This window comes from Mirounga angustirostris, unplaced genomic scaffold, assembly GCF_029215605.1.
Source record: "Mirounga angustirostris isolate CCGP_5_RB_7025 unplaced genomic scaffold, mMirAng1.0.hap1 SCAF_3, whole genome shotgun sequence".
Classification (NCBI taxonomy): domain Eukaryota; kingdom Metazoa; phylum Chordata; class Mammalia; order Carnivora; family Phocidae; genus Mirounga; species Mirounga angustirostris.
The window spans coordinates 48643220-48670663 of record NW_026991711.1 but is presented as its reverse complement, the minus strand read 5'-3'; the positions used below and the strand labels follow the sequence as shown (position 1 = coordinate 48670663).

Here is a 27444-nt window from a genome sequence, read left to right as displayed (position 1 = left end):
ACAATTAATCTATTAGATCAATTAAGAAAAATATAGTTTTCATTTTCATTCCGTGTTCTTAAAAATCTAAAATTGTAGATGTTTCTTTCCTGTAATTAATTTTTAAATTATAATAACTTTTTCTTCTGGAAAAAATAACCCTTGACAATTGTTTAAAAATTTAGAAACACAAAGTGAAAAAATTGCCCTAACCCTACCATCAAAATGATATTATTGTTAAATCATGCATTTTTCCCTCAATCTACCAGTAGTAGTTTGGTTTCCTTAAATTCTCAATGTTACAAAGAGAGAAGGATTATTCTAGATTATAGAATCTTAGAAACTACTAAATTTAAGAAGACTACTGGCTTCATGGTTGCAAAAAGATTTGCATCTTGCACCCAGTTTCAAAGAATGCATTGTAATAAAAGTTGATTTTTTAAAAAAATTATATCAAGAACATGTTTCCCTAACCTAATATTAGAATAGGCAGATATCAATTACATTACTCCTCATAATCAGCAAGGGAGAAGGGTAAAAAGTTTTAAGTTAAAAGCTAGTGGCATGTATTGCATGCAGCACTGGGTGTTACACGAAAACAATGAATCATGGAACACTACATCAAAAACTAATGATGTAATGTATGGTGATTAACATAACATAATAAAAAAACTAATGATGTAATATATGGTGACTAACATAACATAATAAAATAAAATAAAATAAAGAAAAGCTAGTGCCAGTTGTAGATATATAGATAAAAATATATCTAGGGTGTAAAGAGATTCTTAACAGTAGAGCCACAGATAATTCTATTTCAAGGAAAGATAGGCAATTATACAGAGGCTTCAATCTATATTGGACTTCTGTGATAAAAAGAGGCAATAATCATCCCATACATGTTTGACTGTTTTCAAAATAAAATCTAATTTTCCTAGGGGGTGAAATAATAAATGTTTCTCTTGATTTAAGCTATGAGGGTCAGTTATTCCTTAAAAGGTAAAGTTAAGGCCTTTACCCTTTATCTTGTATCTATGAACAGCTCCATAGAAAAAAAGAAAATGAACAACAAGTTCATTGAGTGTCCTGTTTAGGTTATTCCAATTATAATTTATTTTTTTCTTTTTTAGGAATTACTTTACATACATATATTTATTTTAAATGTTGAAAGAGTATTAATTATTTTTTATAAACATACAAACTTTTAAACATAATTGAATATCTTTAGACTATTGTGAATGTATTATATTATCGATGGGGATGATCTGTAATTAATTACCCATCGTTTTATAATTAAGTTTTTTCTTAGTTTGGATTTCATTATGGCATTTAATAAATATGTAGTTATTTATATTTTTGTATTTTTAATTTAAATCAACTCTTAGAAGTGAAATTACTGAGAAGACAGGGCACTATTTGAGTTAAGAACATTTGCTGAAGTGGTTGCCCTGTACTAGGGGGAAAGAAGACTAAACCTAGAGTATGCCAAAGTAGGGAGTCCCTATGATCCCACTTGCCTGAAATCCCAAAGACCCGTGTGCTTAGTGTAAGGGTAAAACTAGAAATAAATCTGTACCCCCATATTCACCCTAGGTATCCACATTCAGTCTCAAAAATGCTTGTTTGGAACTTCAGGGTTCTTTGAAGAGGGAAAACAAATTAATTTTGTTACCATAGAAGATGCCTTACATAGGTTTGCAGACAAAAATTACATATTTAGGTGGCCCAAATAATAGTTAATAATTTAAGTACAAATGTAGCTGTAGAAGCTTAATAGAAGTAAATTCAGATTACTCTCTGGAATAACACACCTTCATTCTGTGCCTTAAAATATTAACCACCAGCTGTAGAGTTTCAAGGGAAATATGAAGCACAAAATATTCAAGAAAATGACAATGTACAATATATGAAACAACACAGAGTAAGACTGAAAAAAAATCCCATTAGAGTTTTTAAGCCCATATCATAAAAGAAACATCCTTTTTTTTAAAAGAAGCATCTTTCATACTTTTAAACAAATAAAAGTTGAAAATATGATTATTAATGATCTGTTATAATTTTTGATAGCCATTGCCTTTAAAACTTTGAGTTCTTAGTATTTTGGTGTGTCTACTTTAAACTACGTATAATTGCTATCTCTCTTTGTCCAACTTGAATATATTTATCTTCATAAGAATATTTGCTCCATTTGGATTTATTGTAACCACAGATGTTTAGATTTATTTCCAACATCTTATTTTATTCTTATTTTTTCCTACATCTTTTTTTATGTGTACATTTCTCTTTTCTTAGTTTTTTTCAAATTTTTTCTTATTGTACAAATTTTCTCTAGTATTTGGGAACTTAATATACTCATTATAATTGTTGTATATATGATATAAAAGTTAATACCCATTCTGAATTCATTCTGATATAATTTAACATTTTTATTGCCCACCTAAACTCTAGATAGTTCTTAAAACATTTTAAGATCTGTCATCCATTCCAATTAAACATTACTTTGGTCATGTATTTTTAGACCATTTTACATCATTGATTTCATCATGCTTTTTTTTAAATAAAGCTAATGTTATTTTAAATTTAAACATTTTTATTAATTTGTTGGTTCCCTTATTTTTTCAATCACAGAACTGCCATTTAGTATCATTTTCTCCTTTTTCTTCTAATACAACATTTTGAATTTCCATTATTGAAGGTTTGTTGGTGGCCAACCCTGCTTTGATTTTGAAACTGCATTTTTATTATCCTTAATTCTTAAAGGTTATTGTTAGGTTTAACATTCTAGATACACAGCATAGTCTTACTTTTCCACAATTTCATTATATACTCCACTAACTTCAATGTCATTCTTAAAATTGTGTATCAGTTTTATTTTTGCACATATGAAGTTAATCTGCCATTGACTTTTGCTATTTGTAAGGTCTTCTATTAATCTTTAGTGTTTTGAATCATTACCTTGCTGTGTCTAGGTCTAGATTCCTTTTTATTAATATTACCTTGATTCACTGGGCTCTTTGAATATATAAATTATTTTACCCCATCAATTGTGGAAAACTCTTGGCTTGTATATTTTCCAGTGATATCTGTGCCTTAATAACTTTTTTTGTCTTTCCGTAACTCCTGTCATCGATGTCTCTTAAGTCTTTGTTCATGTTTTCCTTTTTTTTTTTTAATTTCTCTGATGCATTCTGCATAATTTCTATATATTTATCTTCTGGTTTACTATTCTGTCCTGAAATGTCAATTTGTGGTTAAACTCTTACACTGGATTTTTAAAAAATATTTATTTATTTATTTGAGAGTGAGACAGGGGGAGGGAAAGGCAGATGGAGAGGGAGAGAATCTCAAGCAGGCTCCCCTCTGAGTATAGGGTCTGACACAGGGTGGGCTCCATCTCACAACCCAGAGATCATGACCTAAGCCTAAACCAAGAGTCAGACGCTTAACTGACTGAGCCACCCAGGCACCCCTCATACCCTGGATTTTATATTTCAATTATTTTGTTTCATTTTATTTAATTTATAGAACTCTTTGGTTCATTAGTAAATTGCTTAATGTTTTTATGTTCAAGCTCCTATTTTTCCTGAGCTATTTTAATTATGTGTCTAATAATTCCTTTATCTGAAGTCTTTATCAGGTCTTATTCTACTATTTGTTTTTGTGTATTCTGTAATTTGTATTTGTGTGTATATTGTAATGTGTGTGAGGTATGTCTGTGTATGTATGAGAGAGAGTTACTCATTTTTCCTCAAGCTTTATCTACAGATAATTTGTGAGGCCTGAGAAAATCTGTGCTTGCTTCTGTCAGACCCATCAAGACACTAAAGGTCTGGGACCATTTTTAATAAAATCATCAGCTCAGTGTTTCTTGGAACATGTGAAGTAGAATTTATTTCTAGTTCCCACTGCGCTGATGGTATATCCATATGGAGGAATCAGCTTAAAGTAGTTGATTTCTTATTAAATTAAATTACTTAGGTAGACCTTGGGCCTTGTGAGATCATGAAAATCAGAGGCTACCATTCACCTGGGTTGGGAAACACCTTCAAAGCAAAAGCAGTTTTAGGGATGAATAAAGCAAGGCTCTAAGAGTTGACAGCACTTAGAGTTTGAGCAAAATAAACCATGTGTTGTTAATGCTGAAAAGAGAAACAGTAAACTATAATCATTGCTGGTGTTAGCACTTATTTATAAAGGCGCAAGAATATATATTTATAAAGGGAGTGTCATTGTCTTAATATTTATTTTAACAATTATTTTCTCAGTTTATATTAAATGTGCAAATTATTATTTTTTATGGCAAGTGAAGAGTAATAAAACAACCCTTTCACAGGCAGAACACAAAGGCAGTAGGCCTGAACATAGAATACTTAAATTACTAGGAATTTTTAAAAAAATGGCATCTATCTCTTTGAAGAAATAAGGAAGTAATTACCTCAGAGTAATAGATTTACTGGAAGCCATTTTTTTTCTTATAGTAGAGGGAAGGAAAACTAAACAAAACACTTGATAGGTATTTTGTGTTGTTAAATTGTGTAGAATCAACTGAACATTTTTAAAAGAATGTTAATGTTTCAAATTCAGAAAGCATCACCAAATGGGTCATCAGTGATATGAAAAACTTATACATCATCAGAACCTGGGAAGTACATGGAAAAGTTCAAGACTGATGGAATCAGGATAAATATAGTCTATGGACCACACTTTATAAACAGTTTTTATAAGGTTCTTTGTAGGGAAAAATTAGAAATTAATAATACATTTACATTTGCTATTATACATAAATTAACTCTAGTTTAAAGTATATTTAGATTGTTTTCAATAGTTTTGATTCAATCATTCTTATATTTTTTACTTCATAAAATTTCAGGATAAAGATTCTCCCACATCAGTGATACTTAAATTTTCAGAAGCTATGAACTTATTTAATAATCTATTAAAATGTATATCTTCTTTGCATTAAATGTATGTATGTGTGCATGTATATTTAAATAGATTAATTTAAGAAACCTCACTCTTGTGTATTAGGGCGATATGATTTCCACCAGATAGTTGTAGTCAAATCAATAATAAATACTACCTCTCCCTCGCAGAATGTGGCCTCAGTGAGGACAATTTACATCTGGGTGTTATATCTGCAATGCATCATCTAGCTAATGAGCGACAGAGCTTTCATTAGATTTTATGTATTCTGTGGCCTGGTCCAGTAATCATTATACTATATCACAATGTTTTGTTTTGTTTTGTTTTTAAAGATTTTATTTATTTATTTGAGACAGAGAGAATGAGAGAGAGAGAGCACATGAGAGGGGGGAGGGTCAGAGGGAGAAGCAGGCACCCTGCCGAGCAGGGAGCCTGATGCGGGACTCGATTCAGGGACTCCAGGATCATGACCTGAGCCGAAGGCAGTCGCTTAACCAACTGAGCCACCCAGGCACCCACTATATCACAATGTTTTATAAGATGTAAAGATTTGTTTGATCGTAGGGTGCAATGCAGTGACACTCAGATAGTTGAAAGGCAGAATTTTTCGTTATTTACAGCCCCAAAAGAGAGAAAGCTGCCAGCCAAAGTCACAGATGGGATTGTACCAGGGGACAGGGTAACAGTAAGCTGGAGCTGTAGGGAACAGTGTATATATTGCAAGCAGGGTGTGGCTTGGCTACTTGAATAATTTCCCAGGCTCTGGGACATAGGTTGGCTATGCCTAAGTGTTTGGTACCTGGCTTGGGCTGATTAAGGTGTGTATAGATTGAAAGCCTGATCAGAGATAGGTTGGGTGTAGGTTTAATAGGCCACTCAAGAAAGGGAACTAACCAGCCACTAGCCAGGGCTTCAAAACTAGGTCAAGACAGTATTTTTTAAAACTGTATTATACACAATGTATTTTTTTTACAACTTAATACAATAAGGATTTTTATTTTGTTATATTTTCTCCTATTAATAAAAAGGTTCTTACAGGTCATCGTTAGGTATAACATTCTAGATAAACAGCATAGTCTTACTTTTCCACAATTTCATTATATACTCCACTAACTTCAGTGGAGTTAAAATTGTGTATCAGTTTTATTTTAGTTCTCCTGTTGTTATCTTTCTAACTGGAAGATATTTTTTTTTCTTGTGCTTTCAATATCAAACTCAAGTACAGATTCAGTAAGTTATATAATGAACACTGTCCAAGACATCTGTGGAAAAATATTTCACCTTTGACAGAAGACCCTGAAGCTACCTCCCTGAGCCTGTCTTGATGGGAGGGAGAATCATGAGTGACAGGCCATGGGCTTTGTTCATTGTTCATTGATATACTGGCTTGTCTCATGATTTTTCTATGATTTTGTTTGGTGTTTCTTTTCTGAAATTTCTTTTCTATATCAGGTGTTTAAGTAGGAAATTGTGTTTCATAGTTTAAAGTCTGTGAAAGTTCACCCTGGTAAAAATCTGATTCACTCTTACAAGGCTATCTAAGAAGGATCTAAAATATCATTCTGAGGCAAACTGAGCTTTGAGCTGCCTATGTAGAAATAACTGGAACTTGTTGTTTGCTTACACCCCTAGCTTCTAATTACGTAACAAATAGACCCATCCAGTAGGAGAAACTGGATCCAATGGGAAATTAGATAACAAATTTCCACTTTTTTTGAATTTGGATGTACCTGCAATTCTTCTAAAACTCTAAAATAAAAATATGAGTATTAGTCTACTGTTGTAAGCAGAATAATACATGACAGAAACAATAGAAAACAAAAAACTTCTCCTTTATCAAAAGATACTACATTTTTATACTGTGTACAGATATAAATTGAGTTTTTTCCTTCTTTTTAGGAAATATCTGTTCTAGGATAAGGTCTTTATGACCAAAGGTTTCACAATGTGTTTGGGTCAATTAAAGAATTGAACGGGAGGATATGCCATTCATAGGTGAGCAAATCATTCCTAGACATTCTCCGAAGATATTCTATTTTCATAATGGTGAATCCAGTTCAAAAACTGGACCTATTCAACATAAGACCTCTTGAGTGACTTCCCAAATGCTGAAAATGCCTAAGGAAATCATTCTCCTATCATCTTTATTCCTAACAAATCAGAATAATGTGAATTTTGATAAAGTTAACCAGAGAGTACAAAAATCTTGATAGATATGATAAATGGACCATATAGCAAGGGTTTCACCTGAAGCATTGTGAATGTGTTCATCTTCAGTTGCAGCATAGACTACTGAAGGCAGAAGCGGAGTTCTGATTCCAGGGTCATTATGGATTTCACCTACTTGAGTTATTTGAACTCTAGTTTCCTCACCTAAAAAATGAAAATATTAATAGATTCTCTATTGACCTAGAAAGGGTCTTATGACTTAATGAGATACTGTCATGAAATGATTTCTGAATACATTAAAAGATTTTATAAAGGCAAATGATTGATATGAATGAAATGACTTTAGATTACCATTTATATCTGACTTGGATAATCTAAGAATTGACTTTTCTTTTATTCCCAAATCGCTTTAAAATATAAATATATAATCATATCACAAAATTACATATATAATTGATATTTCAACATATCATTTGATGATATTATTGGGAATAAAGAGATTCTCAAATATGATTATAAGCTTGGCCCTGTTTTAAATTCTGAATGCATTTTAACTTACTGAGTCCTCATAACAATCCTATGAAGTAGGTGTTCTGGAATGAATGTGAGGATAATTATTTTATTGGCATTGTAACTGGTAAGGGACTCTTGATCTTGCTTTCCTGAATGATTCCTTGTATTGCATGTTGCAAATGCACACTACTCTTTAATACAAGAATACAGATTTTCATGCTTAATAAATGATAAAGAACTTTCAGATTATTTAGTGAATAAATTTTAAGGTTATTGACATTGTCTCTCAGTTATATATTTAGTTACATACTTTATGTCTTGTAAATTTTACTCAGGTTACTAAATAGATTTATTCCCATTAATTTAATTTTTAAATATCATTTCTTATGTTATTTGGAAACCCTTTTCTTCCATTTATATTTACTGGAAGGAGTTAATGCAAGCATCCTCTGCTTTTTCAGATGTTCTGATTCCTATGAAAAGCAAATCAAAGTTGTGTATTATAGAGAATACAGAGGCATAAATCTTTAGTCACTTTGCTTGAAAACTAAAGGGTTTGAACTCAATTATCTTAACAGTTCCATGCTGCTGAAAAATTCTATGAGGTTGTGACTATACGGTTTCTTCACAGGTACGGGATGATCTTTGCAGGAATCATCACTTGCTTATTCTCTGGAGCTGAAACCTTCCCTTGCAGAGTTTTCCTAAAGCATTGTCCAGTTTCATTTAAGAAACCAAGGGGATGAACATTCCAGTCATCATTTTTGTTACTATATTTTTATGAACTGAAACTGCACACAAACTTATTTTCTTTTCTCCTACCATGTATTAAAAATATACTTGGATTTTTTTCATGGTCATAAAGAGGCAATTTGCCCCAGTCACTTCTCATTATATTACACTGAACATACTTCACTCTGATATAACTTACTGCATCTGTGTAGCCATCTGTGTTTGAAATCATTTGCACAATGAAGGAATAAAAATTGAGAGGGAACCCATTTACTCCCCATGAGAAATCACTAAGTATGATCAGTGGACAGAATTTTCGTGAGGCACAATACCATTTTATTTTGTCATGATTAACACACATAATCCTTTTGAATCTAACCTCCCAATCTAATATAATAGCATTTGATGTCAAAACTGGGCCCCCAGATCAGCTGTGTCCCTAGTTATTGAGTGACTATTAACTATTTGGGGAATTTAGTTTTATATGGAAGTTAATCATACAATTGGTCTTCAATAGTTCAAAAATTATATGAGTCTAGAAAAGAATTTGTAATGAGAAATTTCTGGGCCATTCTCTATATAAATGTTATTTAATATTTTTATTTATTTATTTGAGAGACAGAGAGAGAGAGACAGAGAGAGAGAGAGAGGGAGCGGGCATGCACGGTGGGTGGGGGGGCAGAGGGAGAGGGAGAGAGAGAATCTCAAGCAGACTCCACACTGAGCATGGAGCCCAGTGAGGGGCTGAATCTCATGACCCTGAGATCATGACCTGAGCCAAAATCAAGAGTCGGAAGCTTAACCGACTAAGCCACCCACACCATAACAGGTGCCCTGTTATGTAATATTTTTAAAATGTAAGACTGATTTTGTTCTTTCTCTTGTTTATACATTCCTCTGCCTGTTTTATTTAATACATGATGAAATCAAAACCCTTTACCATGTCCTAAGAAGTCCTAAGTGAGCTGGACCAGTAGTCTCCTCCTTTGATCTCCTTGCCATTCTTTGCTTTGATCAGTATATTTCAGTGACAGTGGCCTTGCTCTTCTTCATACCTGGTAAATTTGTTCCCAACTGAGACTTTATTTGCTTGGTATTCATTCCCTTTTAAGAAATGATTCTTTCAAGATATAGGGAAGTTGGATTGCTGAACAGGAGTCCATATTTCATATCCTTCTCACTAAGATCCTTTCCAGAAGGTAGATAGTGGAGGGAAAGTAGTGATGGGTCACTCAGGGGACTTGGGGAAGTGGTTGTTTATCAAAATTGTTGAGGAATTATCTCAATATTTTGTAAACTCGCCATACAATTGGAGGAGGTCACCAATAAGACGTGACCACAGGTTTGACCTATGAGGTAGATGTGGGTACTTAAAGGCTCCTCAACCCCTTCCCATCCTTGGAATGTGTGTTCTGCTTGCCTGCCCAGAAGCTGTCCCAAGGATAAAACCTTGAGATAGAAGTGTGGTGATGGTACTATCTCAAGCATGTACATTGAACCTAGTTAAGGCCTCTATGTGAACTTTAAAGATTCTTGTGAATAAGAGTAGGGAGATCTACTTATTTTGTGGCTGCCTAAGTCAAGTCTCACAACTAAGTTCCCTTGCTTACTAAACCTGCCACCTACCAATGTGGAGTGGTCTGCCTCTTTCTTTGGACTTTCCCTGTCCTCCATGAGTAACAGGCTTATTTTTGTTCAACCTGGGAGGCTCCCAAGGTTGCAACCGAGCAATTACAGAATATTATATGCAGTCACTTGGATACAAAGATCTCAATAACTAGAATACAAGATCATTGAAAGGATGAACCAAATTTCACCAATTGTTTTATTTTTTTAATTTTTTAATTTTTTTTGTAGTTTTATGATTTTATTAACACAAATATGACGTGCAAAACAAGCTGTCTATTCATTTTCTTTGCTGCGCAGCCTGGCATTGGGATTGGTGACTCTGATTGCCAGCTGGGCTGCTCTTTCCACAGTAGCTTTGTGGTTCTTGGAGGAGACATTGTGAGCAATCTCTGCACAGTAAGATTTGCTGCACATCAGCAGCACTTCAAGCTCCTTGACATTGTGGACTAGGAACTTCCAGAAGCCACTGGGCAACATGTGTTTTGTTTTCTTGTTGCTCTCATAACCAGTGTTGGGCATCAAGATCTGGCCCTTGAATCTTCTGCACACCCTATTGTCAATGCCTCTGGGTTTCCGCCAGTTGCACTTAATTTTGACATAGCAGTCTGACTGGTGCCGGATGAACTTCCATGGTCCTCTTTTTAATGATCTTGGGCTTCACCAGAGGTCTGAGGGCAGCCATGATGCCCAGTAACAGATGGCTGCCACCTCCACAGGCAGCGCCAAGGAAGAGCTTTTAATCTTTTTTTTTTTTAATATTAACATATAATGTATTATTTGTTTCAGAGGTACAGGTCTGTGATTCACCAGTCTTACTCAATACACAGTGCTCACAACAACACATACCCTCCCCAATGTCCATCACCCAGCTACCCCAGCCCCTCCACTCCTCTCCACTCCAGCAATCCTGTTTGTTTCCTGAGATTAAGAGTCTCATGGTTTATCTCCCCCTCTGGTTTCCTCTTGTTTCATTTTTTCCTCTCTTCCCCTATGATCTTCTTCCTTGTCTCTCAAATTCCACATATCACTGAGATTATATGGTAATTGTCTTTCTCTGATTGACTTATTTCACTTAGGGTAATGCCCTCTAGTTCCATCCACGTCATTACAAATGGCAAGATTTCATTTTTAAAATTTTTTTTTAAGATTTTATTTATTTATTTGACAGAGAGAGAGAGACAGTGAGAGAGGGAACACAGGCAGGGGGAGTGGGAAAGGGAGAAGCAGCCTGCCTGCCAAGCAGGGAGCCCAATGCGGGGCTTGATTTCAGGATCTTGGTATCATGACCTGAGCCGAAGGCAGACGCTTAACGACTGAGCCACCCAGGTGCCCCAAGATTTCATTTTTTTTGATGTCTGCATAATATTCCATTGTATATATACACCACATCTTCTTTATCCATTCATCTGTTGATGGACATCTGGACTCTTTCCATAGTTTGACTATTTTCATAGTTTGACCACCCATTCTAGATGGCCCCTTCGGATCACTACATTTGCATCTTTGGGGTAAATACCCAGTAGCACAATTGTCCACCAATTGTTTTATACTCTGTAGCCAGCATAATATTTACCATTTATTGAATGCAAAATACACATATAGTAGCCCCCCCTCATCCTTGGTTTCACTTTCCACATTTTCTGTTACCTGTGATCAACCATGATCCAGAAACAGATGATTCTCCTGCTGAGGTATCACTAGACCGTCAATAGTGCCGAATGTTAGGTCCTGATGCCGACATTATTCACCTCATTTCATCTCATCACATAGGCATTTATCATCTTATATAATCCCAACAAGAAGAAGGGTGAGTACACACAATAAGATATTTTGTTCACATTCACATAACTTTTAGTACAATATTTTGTTATAACTGTTCTATTTTATTATTAGTTTTTATTGTTAATCACCTACTGTGACTAATTTATAAACTAGAGTTTACCATAGGTATGTGGTACAGTATAGGAAAAAACCTAGTATATATAGTGTTCAGTACTATCTGCAGTTTCAGGCATCCACAGGGGTCTTGGAACGTATCTCCCACAGATAAGGAGGGACTACACACATACTTAATGTTCCAAATTACTCTTGCTTTTTATCTCTTGAGCAAATTAAAAGTGAACCTTCATCAGATATTTTTATCACCTAATGCTTTAGATGAAACATAAAGAAATACAAATGACCATGATTTATTTGATTCTTTAATTCCTTGCCATTACCTACTTCTATTAATATCAATCAGTATAGCTTAATATAGGGAAATAAAAACAAGTAACATTTAATGGTATCTACTTTGTTGTTTGTATCCATGTGGTGTCAGTTTCCCTTAACATTAATTTTTAAGAAAAAAGATACAGCTTTTGAAATTCTGTACATAATTTACATATACAAGTGTATTTATTCAGTTATCTGTTACTTCTCATAACACCTTTTGCAAACATCCATCTTTCAAATATTTATTTTCAGCATTCCCTCTTTAGTAGCTCCAAGTAAACCTGATGGCATCTCCTAAAAAAGATAAAACACACATATATATATATATGAAAGAAAAAATCTATATATATATGAAAGAAAGTCTTCCATATGGGAAAAAAAAAGTTATATGTTGTATTTCCTAATTAAGAAAATCAAATCAGTTAAGCATAAATAGAAACTTTTAAAAATTAGGAAATGACTTTGTTCTCTTACGTATCTGCAGTTTTGATACTCTACCCATAATATATGCATAAGCATGGGGGTGTATGTATATATATATGTTATGCATGCATATCTGTTATATATATAAACATATGTATAACATTTAAATCAAAGTTATAATTTTAGGGAATTTTCTATAGCTCCTTTTACTGCTTTTATACTAAGAGAAGTAAAAATTTGATCAACTACAAAAAATGTAATGAAAAGTGTTAAATAATGTGTATCATTTTAAAATTAGTATTATAATAAATAAGAAATTTTGGTGATTTGACTTTTCCACATTCTTAACTCAGCTCTTTATACCACGTTGTGTGAAATCCATCCATTTCTCTCAAGCCCCTGTAACATTACTCCAGATCTCAGATACTTTCAGCCTGTCTCTGAACCAATGCAGTGTTCTCACTGACCTTCCTGCTTTCAATCTCCTTTCCATTAATATACCGTCCACCGCACTGTCATCATGTTCTTTTACAACTCAGTTTTGTTCTCGCATTTGTTCTCCTGCTTAAAAACTTCCATTGTCTCCTTTCTCATTGCCACCAAAATAAACACCAACCTCCTTATCCTGCCTTTTGGTACCTTTCACAGCCTGGCCCACCATCTCTACAATACACCATATGGTCTAACTGCAGTAGAATCACATGCTGCTCCTCAAAACAAACTAGGCACTTTCCTGGTTCCAAACCTCATTCTTGCTATTTTTACTATCCCATTGCTTCTTTTAAAATCTTTCTCTAATCCTGAAAGGACTTTGCTTAGGAATAGCATTTCAACTCAGTAACCAATTTACTTGAAACAGAGCAAATATATTGTAGAATATTGGAAAACAGGCATACAAAATTTAGTGTTCTTTCAAACTGAATTCATTTTCACTAACCTGCCAGTTCCCCCATTTTCTTTCAGATTTTGTATTTTCATGTAACTCTTAATTGAATTTAAAGGTTTTTCTTCAAGGTATAATAATTTAAAAAGATGTTAAGGGCCACAGAAGTAGAATAATGACATTAAGACCTTCCTAATAAGAAAATCTTGTACCCATTCTAGATGGCAAAATACCATATTTCATAGACCTATAAATTTTGTAATTTTGAAGACTATATTAGAGTCCTAAACCACTTGAACATGGACATTATCCATTTTGGTAAGTGATCTTTAGACATGATTGTAGATTCTGCTCAAATTGTCTTCTGTATGGTTACTAATTTTAATTTTTAAAAGTTCTTTTTTCTGGGGCACCCGGCTGGCTCAGTCTGTAGAACATGCAACTCTTGATCTTGGGGTTGTAAGTTCAAGCCCCACGTTGGGTGTAAAGATTATTTTAAAAAAAATCTTTAAAAGTTATTTTTTTCTATCACCTGGATGTGCTCTTTTGTATTTTAGCAAATGTGATAGCTTGTACAATCAGTGACTTTCTTTGAGCGTTTATAGACATGTATTTGCAAATGTCTACAAAGATCACTCTTTTCAAATACATATATGTAGGGTAAATAGTATATGTTAAATAAATAAAACTTGATGATTTGCGAATAATATAGTGAAGTGATTTTGCATTGAAGTAAAATAACATTATTATTTGGGTTCATTTAGAGAATGTAAATTATTTTTCTATCACTCCCTTATGCCAAATAAAAAACATACTGAAGTTTTTATTAGAAGTCTGAAAATTGCCATTTTTGATTCATAGTCAGAAGGTACAGATAAAATCCTTAAACACTAGAAATACGTCTAAAGGGAAAAATGCAAAATATGTGCTGAAAAATTCATGAAGCTTATCAATCTGCGTCACTGAAATTCAAAGCAAAGATTTGTTTTTCAGAGAAATCCCTTGAATACAGTGATTGTAACATTCCACAGGGAATGTTACATCTTACTGAATGTTTTACTTAGTCATTTTTTTGTATTTACACTTCTAACATGTTTCATCTTAGAGGAGGTAAAAAAAATGTTCAAATATGTTACCTGTTAATTGTATTAATTTGGAAAATTTGATTTGTAATGAAATGATTCATTTTCATCTATAAAAAAAGTCAGTGTGTAAACATTTGGAAATAATTTGTTTTAAAACTACTTTACATCTTTACAAAAAAAATAATGAAAGGAATGAGTTACCTCACTTATTAATAAAACCTAAGTGACACATTGGTTATTGCTTCCCCTTAGGTATAGTTTTATATAGATTAGAAAGAAAAGAGGGATCAGGCACCTGGGTGGCTCAGTCCATTAAGCATCTGCCTTGATCCTGGGATCAAGCCCTGCAGCATAGGCAACAGGCTCTCTGCTCAGCGGGGAGTCTGCTTTTCCCTCTCACTCTCCCCCTGTGTGTGTGCTCTCTCTCTCTTTCTCTCTCTCAAATAAGTAAATAAAATCTTTAAAAAAAGAGAGAATAGGGAGCTACTCAAATAAAATAATATAAGAAAATCTATCATCTATCTACCTATCTACCTCTTTCCATAATTCCATCCAACCATCTATCATATATTATCATGTTTAATATATCTGTTTTACCATGGAAAATAAAACAACTCCTATTCAGAACATATAAGACTCAAAATTCACCTTTCAAAATGCATCTTCAGTGGTTATATTTCTTGAAAAGTGACTTAAAATTTCTACGCTGGAAACGATGCACTTCTTTTGTATTCTCTTAGCTCTGTTATGTCTAAGGGTCATGTTCTGTTGGCTAAAATTTATGTGAAACAGAAATATGACCCTGAATATTCAATAAATGTATAACCATAACACTTTAAAATGCTAAGTGCTTTTGGTATCACACAGAGTGAATGATTTTTGCAAAGTTCAAACATAAAGAAAGAAACAACAGGGAAAATACCTTCAAACACAAGTTGAGAAATGGCATTAATCAGCTATTAAAATACTTTCATCATTTTGTACTAAGAAAGTTACTCCAAGGTTAAAGAATATTTATGGGAGGTGATAGTGTTAGGCAGTTTTTCTCTATAATCATGTCAGTGTTTGGTCAGTATTCTCTCAACAAAAGAAAATAAAACCTCCTTGCCAGGTGAACATTTCAATATAACAAATATTTGTTAAGTCACTGATTTGGTATACTTATTACTTTAAATAATGTTACAGGTTGATAAAAAATCAGATGTTATTTTGTTTGTTGCCTCAGCATATCCCATTAGGTCATAGAAAGTTTAGTTCTAAGGTTCTCAGAATTTAAGATATAGAGTTCAGAAATATCACTATGCCAAAATATAATGATACGTTGATTTCACAAAGGTGACTTTATTCACCTAGTTTCAAAAGATTAGTTTCCAGTAGTATTAATGGATTCGGTTAAAGATATTTATACTCACAAATTCCAGAATACATTATAATTGACTACATAAAAGAATCAGTAATTAGAAGTAGCTAAATAAATAAAAATTATCGGGTGCCTGGGTGGCTCAGTTGGTTAAGCAACTGCTTTCGGCTCAGCTCATGATCCTGGAGTCCCTGGATCGAGTCCCGCATTGGGCTCCCTGCTCGGCAGGGAGCCTGCTTCTCCCTCTGACCCTCCCCCCTCTCATGTGCTCTCTCTATCTCATTCTCTCTGTCTCAAATAAATAAATAAATAATCTTAAAAAATAAAAAAATAAAAATTATCATTTTTTCCACAAGTATTGTTTCTCTACAATAGTTTGTGCTAGTAAAGAACATTAATTTACCATTAGATCTAAAGTTCCTCAAATTTAAATAAAGATGATCTATCAATATTAGTTCACACCTTTTTAAAAAAAATCTGAGAGTGACCTTGAAATCTTTACCATCTAGGTCTATTTCACCTATGTTGAATCACCAGAGAAAACAAGGTCAAAACAAAGTCATTGAAGTCTCACACCCTAGCATGCTATTCTTTGGGATTGATGAATAGCTTCAATTTTCTCAGTTCCATGACAAAGAGAATTGGAACAGTTCTGTGGAGATCCATAAGAAGCTGGCTGTAGCCAGATGAAAAATGACATTTCTTGTAATGTAATTGGCAAGGTTAAAGCTTTTACAAGTAAAAAGCTTAAGTTTTTCTCAGAATTCAGTTTAGAGTCTGAGTCGTATTGTCTAGGTGAATTGGCCATTTGGGGAAACTTTATGAAGTGTTAACTACATTTGGAGATATCTGAAAATAAACCCTAAATTACTTTAGAGCGAAAAATATACTGCACCTTTCTGAGATTTAGTTTCTGTGTTGACCTAGTAGAGGTACAAAATAACGTTTTTCTCATGTAACAGGTTGTTATGACAATCATGTTAGACACCATGATATGTATTAAAACAATTAAATGGCAAAGAAATTGAGGCAAATGTAAAAAGATCCAATGAAAAAGAGAAAAAAATAAGAAACCTAGGATTTGATCTGACAGCTTACTTTACATAAGCAACCCATTTATGAGAACCTAAGGTCCTGCTCCACACATACACAGTCTTTGAATAAATTATTTGTAAGTTTCTTTTAGAACATTTCTCTAAATGTTACTGAATTAAAAAGGAGTTTTACTGTGGCAGTTTTAGGACCTTGCCAAAAAGAGGGTGGCTTTCTACTCTTGCTTATGTAGTATCTAGCAAATGAAAGTTTGAGGATACCAAGTCACAGAAGCCAGTCAAGGAATGTCCTCTTCTTCACATTTTTTCTCTACCCATGACATTTTGAACATTTCAGCTCTTATCCATTCCTCTGCTGATGAGGTGAATTTTATTTCAAGGATATGAATAGTTCTGAAACCTAACTTCTCAATGCTATTCTTGCTCTATAGTTAAAAGGGTTGATTTTTTTTTAAATCTCTTTAATACCTTTCTCACGGGCAGAAATATTGTGTTACAATGATAATACATCCAATCACAACTAATTTAACTTACCAGGCATGATGTATAGGCAATTTCACCCTGCAATTAAAGAATGAAGCAGGAAGGGTGTCTGTTGGATGGGAGAATCCCCACGGAGTGTTGCAGAACATTACGAGCATCCTTCCCTCGTTGAATGTTTAGGGCCACCTTGTACCATATTTTTAAAACAATAATCATAACTTCTTTATTCAGAAAAATAAAAAACATTCATTTTGCTAATGTTAAAAATAGTTCCAAAAAAAAAAAATAACTCCAACCAAGATAAATGTTCCTTAGATTCTCAGGCAGAATGAGTCAAAGACATAATTCATTTGTGTGTATGTTGTTGTGCACCGATTGTGAAGATTTTTTTAGCACATTTGAATTTTTTTTTTGGTTTGGTTTCCATTTTAAAAATAGTTTTTACTGAATAAAGAATCACTTCAACTACTTTTAAAACTTCAAAATAATGTGCTGTGCTTTACATTTATTTTGGACACTACCAAACATCTTAAAAAGCATTCAAGTTAGGTTTCAGAGACTATATTTTCTCTTTGCTATTTAATATTCATAGCAAATGCAACCTTTTAAATTAATTTGCTTCTTATTTAACATAATTTTTAATATATAATTTTACATCGGGTTGATCATGCTGACTACCTAGTAATACTCAAATAATAAATACTTGCTGTTATTTAAACATCAATCATAGCTGTCATATACTAACATTATCTTTTAATGTTTAGAGGATTAATAACCTGAGATATTTTATTAAGTGTATATAGACTGGTTTTCAAAATTGTGTGACCTTTGATATCATTCCCTATAAATAAAATTTCAGATCAAACAGACATTCCAATAATGTAAAGCTTATGAAACATCTATTCAGAATTAGGACTAGTGTTCAATACTTCACATGCTAATTAGTATTCAGAAAAGTTAACCTGAAGATTCATAAAACCTTGCCTTTTCCATACTAATTTTGATTAAGTGCACTGTCTTTAATTAGGTACATAGTATCACACTAACAAGTTGCTTCCTATCACTGAAACTACAGGGAAACCTGGAGATGGAGTTCAAGATTATTTCTTAATATTAGATATTGAACAACTGAATAGAGGACCAGACACAGGGGATTGGAGTCAGTGATTATTTCTTAATATTAGATATTAAACAATTGAGGAGAGGACCAGACATAGGAATATGGAAAGTTCCATTAAAATGAAAATTAATTGTACTATATTTGATTATTAATATTATTATAATGCAAATTATTTATTTAAAATGTAGCATATTTGAGAACTACATTTGTATTTAACCTCATAATGAATGCTTACATTACAGACTGCAACTTTTCTACCTGTGTTCCTCATCAGGTAAAACAGATCTACAACAAAAGGTTATTAATTTACCTAAATATTAATTTATGTTTTACATAGAAGCATTTAGTTTGCATTTTTAACTTAAAATTATCTGAATTGCAATTTACAATCATATATGTTACCTCTGAATTGAAAACTGTAAGGAAAGAACTAATTGAATTTGATGATAATTTTTTCTTTCACTATTGTTTTTCTTTAGTAATCTCATGGTACCAAATTTTTATACTGGTTATATTTTAGGGACTACTAAAGAATTACTGTTGTTCTTATTAGTGAGGTTTTATTTTTCTTTTTAAATTCGATTGTGATTATGCTCCTGCCTCCAGATCCCTTTCCGTTGACCAGGAAAAGTTCTTAACAACTATTTACTATTCAGCAAGAATAAAGACCAAGTGTATTGTGGAATATGATTAGGAGCTTTCTTTTAATGTTTTTTGGGTTCTTCTTTCTGTATGTTTGTTTGCTTTTTCTAATGGTTATTTAGATCTGGTACTGATTTCTTTATTTTCATAACTAATATGAGCACATATTTTCTAAATTTCTTCTGTAAATGGGGCGCCTAGGTGGCTCAGTCGGTTGGGCGACTGCCTTCGGCTCAGGTCATGATCCTGGAGTCCCGGGATCGAGTCCCACATTCGGGCTCCCTGCTCGGCAGGAGTCTGCTTCTCCCTCTGACCCTCCTCCCTCTCATTCTCTCTGTCTCAAATAAATAAATAAAATCTTTAAAAATAAATAAATAAAAAATAAAAAATAAATTTCTTCTGCAAAAACTTAAATTCACTTTTTTTTTTTTTTTTAAAGATGAAAGATATTACCAAGAAAGCAAAGGTGTATTTTTAAAATGTTTAATCAAAAGTATCGGTGTTTGCTCTGGCTAAGAAAAACATTTTTTTAAGAGGCAGGTTTTGCTTCAGCATGATTTTCCTGTGGAAGAACCAGAGTTTAGAGTACCAGTTAGCACATCATAATTTTAAAAATGCTATTAATATCTAATACTTTAAATTTATCTCCCACTTGAAAACAAAATTGTATATCCAGAGTGTAATTCAAAGTATGAAATCCAAATTAAAACTTTGTTAGCAAGATGTTACTATTCTGATAATTTTACCATTGATAGTATAGGCATTGCCAAATGGGTTTCCTGAAAGTTTCAATGAACCAGAGAGGGTTAGGGGTGATGGACACAAAAGGCACTAATCAAATCCTTCCATTCATCTATGGTACCTGAGCAACTGTACCACTGAGAAGTGCTTTGTAGTAATTATTCTACACCTACTGCTACCCATGGGCCTTTATAAACCATGTTACTGACTTAGTTCATTGAAAGATAACAAATCTTGGTCTGCAAAGTGGTCTTGTGGACAGATAAATGGAACTGTATATTTCATTTCAATATTTGTCATCATTTTCAAAATCATTACTTTTGTTATTGTCACCAGACACCTCTCATCTGTTGACGTGGCATAACTTTCTTCTTTTGTTTGTGTGTGGTGAGGGTAGGAATGGAAGTGGCTTTTTCCTGACTCAAAACTATTATATGTTGCAACCATAGTCTCTTTCTTATAAGTATATGTGACCAAGAAACCACTTTATTATATAATCAATATCTAGACTGTGCCAGGAAACTCCCTTCACTCCTTATCCCACATTCAATAAAGGTAAACATGTCTTCTCTCCTTCGCAGACGCAAAGGTCTTTTTTAACAGTAAGTGTGCATGAGGGCATTTGTCATTCTTAGAAAAGGGACCCCTGTGAGTGACAAATATTAATGTGCTTAGGAGAGGAGGTCCCATAAAACCACAACTGTTTCTCCATCTGTAGAACACCTGTTCTCCGTGCCAAAAAGGAAAATTACCGAGATGCAATATAATTTTGCAATGAAAGAAATCCAAAGCTATTAAACTAGAGGTCTGTGTCCAAATCATTTAGACAGTGAAAACTTCTCTTCTGTTTCTCAAATATCACAATTTATTTATCGTGTCACTAGAATTTCCTGTGTTTAATTCCAAATAAATTGCTTAATAGATGATCAAATTGGTGGTACAACACATTAGGGTTACAAAATTCGATTTTCAGAATGCTTCTATGCCTACATTCTGATCTTTTAAGACAAATTAGTATTTTCATGTCTTGAATGCTTGGAACTCATGGAATACAGTGAAGAAAATAATGGAATCTTTTCAGACCTACACTTCTATAAAGATAAATATTTATGAGTTGAAAATTGTTTTACTATTTAAAAAATGCATTCGTGCAGTCCATTATTTTTTTAACTTAAATATTGAATTAAAACATAGAGAATTACTATATTTAATATAACCTCAAATATCTAAAATGAAGGTGAGTTCAAGCATGAAACCATGTTAGATGAAGCAAGAAAAGGCAGAGTGATTTTGAAGTAACTTTATAATAGTCAAGTCCAAACTTTCCATTTTAGAATTAGTGGTACTAAAGTATAAAAAGATTAAATAACTTGTCTTAAGTAACACAGCTGGATCTAAACCACCAATACCAGAACCAGAACTCAGAAGTATTTTTGGCATCATTTCTTTTATTTATTTATTTAAATTTATTTATTTTTTAAATTTTGTTTTATTTTGTTAATCACCATACATTACATCATTAGTTCTTTTTTTTTAAGATTTTATTTATTTGTTTGACAGAGAGAGAGACAGCTAGAGAGGGAACACAAGCAGGGGGAGTGGGAGAGGGAGAAGTAGGCTTCCCGACAGGCAGGGAGCCCGATGCAGGGCTCGATCCCAGGACTCTGGGATCATGACCTGAGCCGAAGGCAGACGCTGAACGACTGAGCCATCAGGCGCCCCAGTTTTTTTTTTAGATTTTATTTATTTATTTGACAGAGAGAGATAGCGAGAGCAGGAACACAAGCAGTGGGAGTGGGGGAGGGAGAAGCAGGCTTCCCACCGAGCAGGGAGCCCGATGGGGGGTTTGATCCCAGGACCCTGGGATCATGACCTGAGCGGAAGGTGTATGCTTAAGGACTGAGCCACCCAGGCGCCCACATCATTAGTTTTTGATGTAGTGTTCCATGATTCATTGTTTGTGTATAACACCCAATGCTCCATGGAGAACGTGCCCTTTTTAATACCCATCACCAGGCTAACTCATCCCCCTCCCTCGCTCCCCTCTAGAACCCTCAGTTTGTTTCTCAGAGTCCATAGTCTTTCATGGTTCATCTCCCCATCCGATTTCCCCCCCTTCTAATCAAAAAAATACTATACACTATAAGCCCCCGGGAAAAATGAAAAATGGAGAATTATATCTAAAAATAACAACTGTTGTCAAATCAATATAACTGATCTGTGGTCCAGACATATCTGCATTTTTTCTTGCTTTAGAGTTTAGAGATGGCATTCGACATCAGGAAGTGACCCAGATAAGCAAAAAGACTGTTCAGTAGACTTTCTATGCCTTACAAGCACATCATTGGTAAAGTATTTAATTCATAAAATGAAATAGGACCAGCAGTCACATCACCCTATTTTCACCACAATCTTCTTCCAAACTAAATCATTTCAGATTCTTTTTCTCTTTTTGGGGAAATATTTCTATGGACAATATTTTATCATATATGTTAGTAGAAAAGAAGGATCTCTATTACCAAAAGGTGATTCAGAGAAGATTGAATATAGCAAAAATTCATCACAAATTAGCAAGTGGTGAGTATAGAAATGACTCTGAAGAGAAACACAAAAAAACTGGGATCAGAGGAAGCAGAGGCAATCAGAATTATGTATCTTCCCTGCACTTGTAAATTCCCACCTTTCTTCCATGTCAATGTTTACTGTGCACACTCACCTCTATTCCCCACCCTATCTATTTTTTTTTTTTTTTTAATCTCCAGGTTTGGTAAGTGTCTGCTTCTGAGTTGTCAAAAGGATTACAAGGTAAAAATGGAGGAAAAAGGTAAACCTTCTCCTGTTACTCCTCATCCTTGGCCCTTAGTTTCATCTGTCTTCACACCCTAGACACCAATAAAATGAACCCAAGCATGGAAAAGGGAAGGAGAATATAATCATCCATGAGGATTTTCTAGGAAAGTGAGAATTGAGGTTGACAGAGAGTAAACTCCATTATATTCTGTATTTCTCTAACCCCTCCTTCTACACACCACAGACTTAAAATATGAGCAGTACTCATTCTGTCTCTCTGGTTTCATGATGCTCCTTTGTTTTGTCTAGCTAATTTTTTTAAAAAATAAAATAAGAAGGTGGACTCAGCCTTACTAATAGGAAAATATGGGTGCAAGACTACCCTTAGTGTGTTAGTGAATGTCCAGAGAAATATGGAAGATATACACTTAAGTGAAGCATTTTTCTGGTTTAGAGACATGAGTGGGCACATAAGGAAAGAGAAATAGTCACTTCCAATTGCAGCCACATACTTTAGACTGGTGTCCTACAAAATTTATATATAAATATGGCAAAAAATTTTGGAGAAAGGGTGGTGTATTACAAATAGGATTAGCGGGATCCTTATTCAGTTCTTCTGTGGTTGAAAGTTGTTACCAGAAGAACGGAGGTACTCCAAAATATATCATAATCTATTCATTCTGATTTGATGGTCATTTACATTATATACACTTTTTTCTAAAGAAGCAATGCCAAAATAAATATATTCCATACCTTTTTCATGTGCATATATGTTAACATTTTGCTAGGATGTTATTTTTAAAGAGGAATTTCTGGATTATTTGGTATGAACATCTATGAATTTTCTACAAAATATCAAATTGCCTCTAAAAGTTTTCTTTCAATTTATATACCTATGGCCAGTGTAAGGGAATTCTTTCTCAAAAATTTACCACTATTTAATGTCTGACATTTGCCTATCTATAGAAAGAAAATAGTGTCCTGGAGTTTTAATTTAAATTTTTGCAAGTACTAAGGAAACTTACTCTTTTTTATATGTTTATTCTACTGTGACTTACATATTTATTCTCTTCGATTTTTTTTTTTTACAATTTACTTTTCTCATTTTGGATATGTATTTTGGTATTAATTGCATGGCAAAAATCATTTTCCTACCTTTGGCTTGCTTTTTTATCTTGTCAGTAGTGCCTTTTGACATGTAGCATTTTTTAATTTAATGTTTCATGTTTCATCAGGTACACTTTTTTGAAGCGTAAAATGATTACCAAGAAACTTAGAAAATGGTGATATTTAGTAGAAAATTTGAAAATGTATTTTAAAATTATAGAACTGGGTAATGCAATGACTAAAATATAGAACTCAAAAATTGAGTGTAGGAGCTGATTGCTCAAGCTGAAATGGATTGAATGTGAATTGGAATATAGGTAAAAAGAATATACTCATTCAGTCCTAAAGAATAGAGGAAAAAAAGAAAGAAAACAAAGGGAAAAAGAGAGACAATGGGAAATAATGAAAGGAATACATATATTTTTGTAGTTTCAGAGAGAAAAACTGAGGTAAAAACAATATTAGAAGACATAATGGCTTAGAATTTTCAAGAGTTTTCAAGAATTTATCAAGATTTATCAACTGCATAAGTACAAAGAAAACTACTGCTAGACATATCTGAGAAATAAGCTTAAAAAAACAAACAAAAAAACCCTTAGCAACAGCCAAAGAAAAAGATGTATTATCTTCAACTGTCTCATCATAAATAAAGCCAGAAAATAATGGATGATAGGTTGAAAGGGTTTTCAGTCTAGAATTCTACACCTTAAACCCAATAAAATATGTCAGAGGTAAAATTAATGCATTTTTAGGAAACAAAACAAAATATTAAAAAAAAAAAAACCTGGAAGTGTTTGGAGCAAAAAAAAAAAAAAAAAAGCTAAAGAAAATAATTAAAAATATTGTCTCTATAGATAAAAAATAATCCAAGGTTGAAGCATGAATACGTAAGAAAAAAATGATGAACAAGAGAAAACATAAATATCTGGATTAAATGAATACTGAATAAAAACAAACTATAATAATGTGTTCAGGAAATCTGCAGTGTATCTCAAATTAAAATATACAGCAACAATAACATATGGGTTGGTAGATGATAAAAGATTTTAAGTTATTTGCAAGGAAGTGGTAAAATACTAATTTATATTGACTCTGATAAATCAAAATCATGTTAACAATCTCTAGGGTAACAAATAGTAGAAAGCAAAGTGTGTATAACAACCTTATTGAAGTAGATAATAAAATAATTTTTATTCAATTCATAAAACTGAGAATATATAGAAATAGGGAGAAAAGGAGGGATAAATACCAAAGGGTACCATGCCAGATTTAAGCATAAATATATAAATAATAACAGTAACTGTAAATGAACTAAATATTCCAATTAAAATATTATCATGCTGGAAAGAAACAGAATCAAATATATATTGCTTACTAAAGACATGCTTAGATTAGAAGAAGAAAAAAAGATTGAAATATAAAGAAATAAAAGGTAGCAGGCAAACACAAATGAAACAAAAATATTGCATAGGTATACCAATGAATTGGTATGCAATATTATACTAATATAAGTATTTTTACTATACTTGGATCAATTCACCTAGTCATCATTTGACTATTTTGTAGGTTTTATCAAAAAAATAAAACATTTTAGGGCGCCTGGGTGGCTCAGTTGGTTAAGCGACTGCCTTCGGCTCAGGTCATGGTCCCAGAGTCCTGGGATCGAGTCCCACATTGGGCTCCCGGCTCAGTGGGGAGTCTGCTTCTCCCTCTGACCCTCTCCCCTCTCATGCTGTTTCTCTCTCTCTCTCAAATAAATAAATAAATAAAATCTTTAAAAAAAATAAAAATAAATAAAACAATTTACAAATCAGAGTAATAATACCTTTATTATTAATTACATTACATTTTTATTTTTTTATTTTTATTTATTTATTTTTTTAAAGATTTTATTTATTTAACAGAAAGAGACACAGTGAGAGAGGGAACACAGCAGGAGGAAAGGGAGAGGGAGAAGCAGGCTTCCCGCCGAGCAGGGAGCCCGATGTGGGGCTCCATCCCAGGACCCTGGGACCATGACCTGAGCCAAAGGCAGACGCTTAACGACTGAGCCACCCAGGCGCCCCTACATTACATTTTTAATGAATATGTTTATGTATTATTTTTTAAAGGCTTTTTAAAAGTTTTTTTTGTAACTGCTTTCTAATAGTGAACAACTTTAGTGTTGTGTATAATTTTGCCTTCATCGTGACATTGTTTCATATTCCAAAGTAAAAATATTCATTTTTACAGTTGATAGTTGGGTGTGTTGATATATGTAATATAGTGTATTTGCCATTTTTTCCCTAATTGATGTGTTTTCCTGGATTTATTTTTTCTGAAAAGCCTATATTTATTAGACTAAATGTGGAGAAAATTACTTTGTCTCTGAATTTGAAAAAGTCTTCATTTTACTCAGTATCTAAAAAACAATTTGTTTCTATAAAATTCTAGGGAAAAAAATTCATCATATTAAAAACAATATTCAACTTCTAATTTCTACTGTTTTGGGGATTAGATGTCAGTCAAATTTGGTCCTTCTGTTATCATTGGTATTTTTGATGATTTTTTCTTTTTCTTTTTAATGTTTATACTTTATTAGAAAAATTCCCCCAGTTCAGGGATTTGAAAGGACTCATGAGAATCCATAGAGCATACAAAGCTAAAGTCTTTGATTAAAGACAAATGGTAAGACAGAGAAAGAGAGAGTGCAGACAACCATCACGGGTCTTAGAAACATCCAGATGCAAGCTTAATAGGGTGCTTATTCACACGTGGACACACTGCTCCAGTTTGAATCACCAAAATCTGTGCAATGAATCTTGGCTTCAGGAAAGCTCAGGGCAGAGGTTCCCGGTGGAGTCTTTTATGCCTCTCTGGTCAAGCCAGGTTGTCTAACCGATTATGCTGGTGAAAATAATCAGAAAACAAACTGGCCCTGGAGGTTGCCAGGGGAGTTTCAGACTTTAAACAGCATGTCATAAACCCCACTTCTCTTATCTTGGCCAAGAGTCTAAGTCAGAAATCCTGAGGTCCCCAGAGATAAAGACAGAGCATTCCCAGTCCAGCCATAAAATAACTCTATCCCATACAACTAGTATATTCTGGATATGAATTTATTTTTCTTTATCCAGCTCAGTTCTCAGAATATGCTTCTTATCTGAGGACTCGCATCTTTATTCTTAAATTCTGGACTTCATATAACTAATTTTTAATGGGCAGTATATGAACATATGACAAAAAATAAGTGCATATACTAGATATATTTAGGTAAATAAAAACACAGATGTTAGGTGGGCAAATATATCACCCCTGTGGTTGCTTTTGTGCCAAATACTCTCTTCATCTCTAAGACTTCAGTTACTTGTTCATTAGACATTTTTACTATCTCAAAGTCTCTTATTCTCTATTTTATACTTTGTATTTTTTTTTAGCTCTCAGCGTTCCGAATTGAACATTTTCCAGCTTACTAATGTTCTTTCTCCTCTGTTCCATATGTGCTTAAATTAATCTATTGAGTCTTTAATTTTAATTTTTCAATTTGTACTTCTATAATTTCCATTTGATGTTTATTTAAATTCTCTGGTTAAATTCTGTACCTTCTTATCTATTTCCTTGAC

The 27444-nt window shown here is 33.3% G+C and overlaps 1 long non-coding RNA gene and 1 pseudogene across 2 annotated transcripts in view; one reads left to right on the top strand and one right to left on the bottom strand.

Moving 5' to 3' along the window:
- The window catches only part of LOC129045655 (uncharacterized), a 389119-nt gene that overhangs the window by 208699 nt on the left and 152976 nt on the right, over nt 1–27444 (top strand). The window lies entirely within an intron of this gene.
- On the bottom strand, nt 10077–10659 carry LOC123838608 (large ribosomal subunit protein eL32-like; annotated as a pseudogene).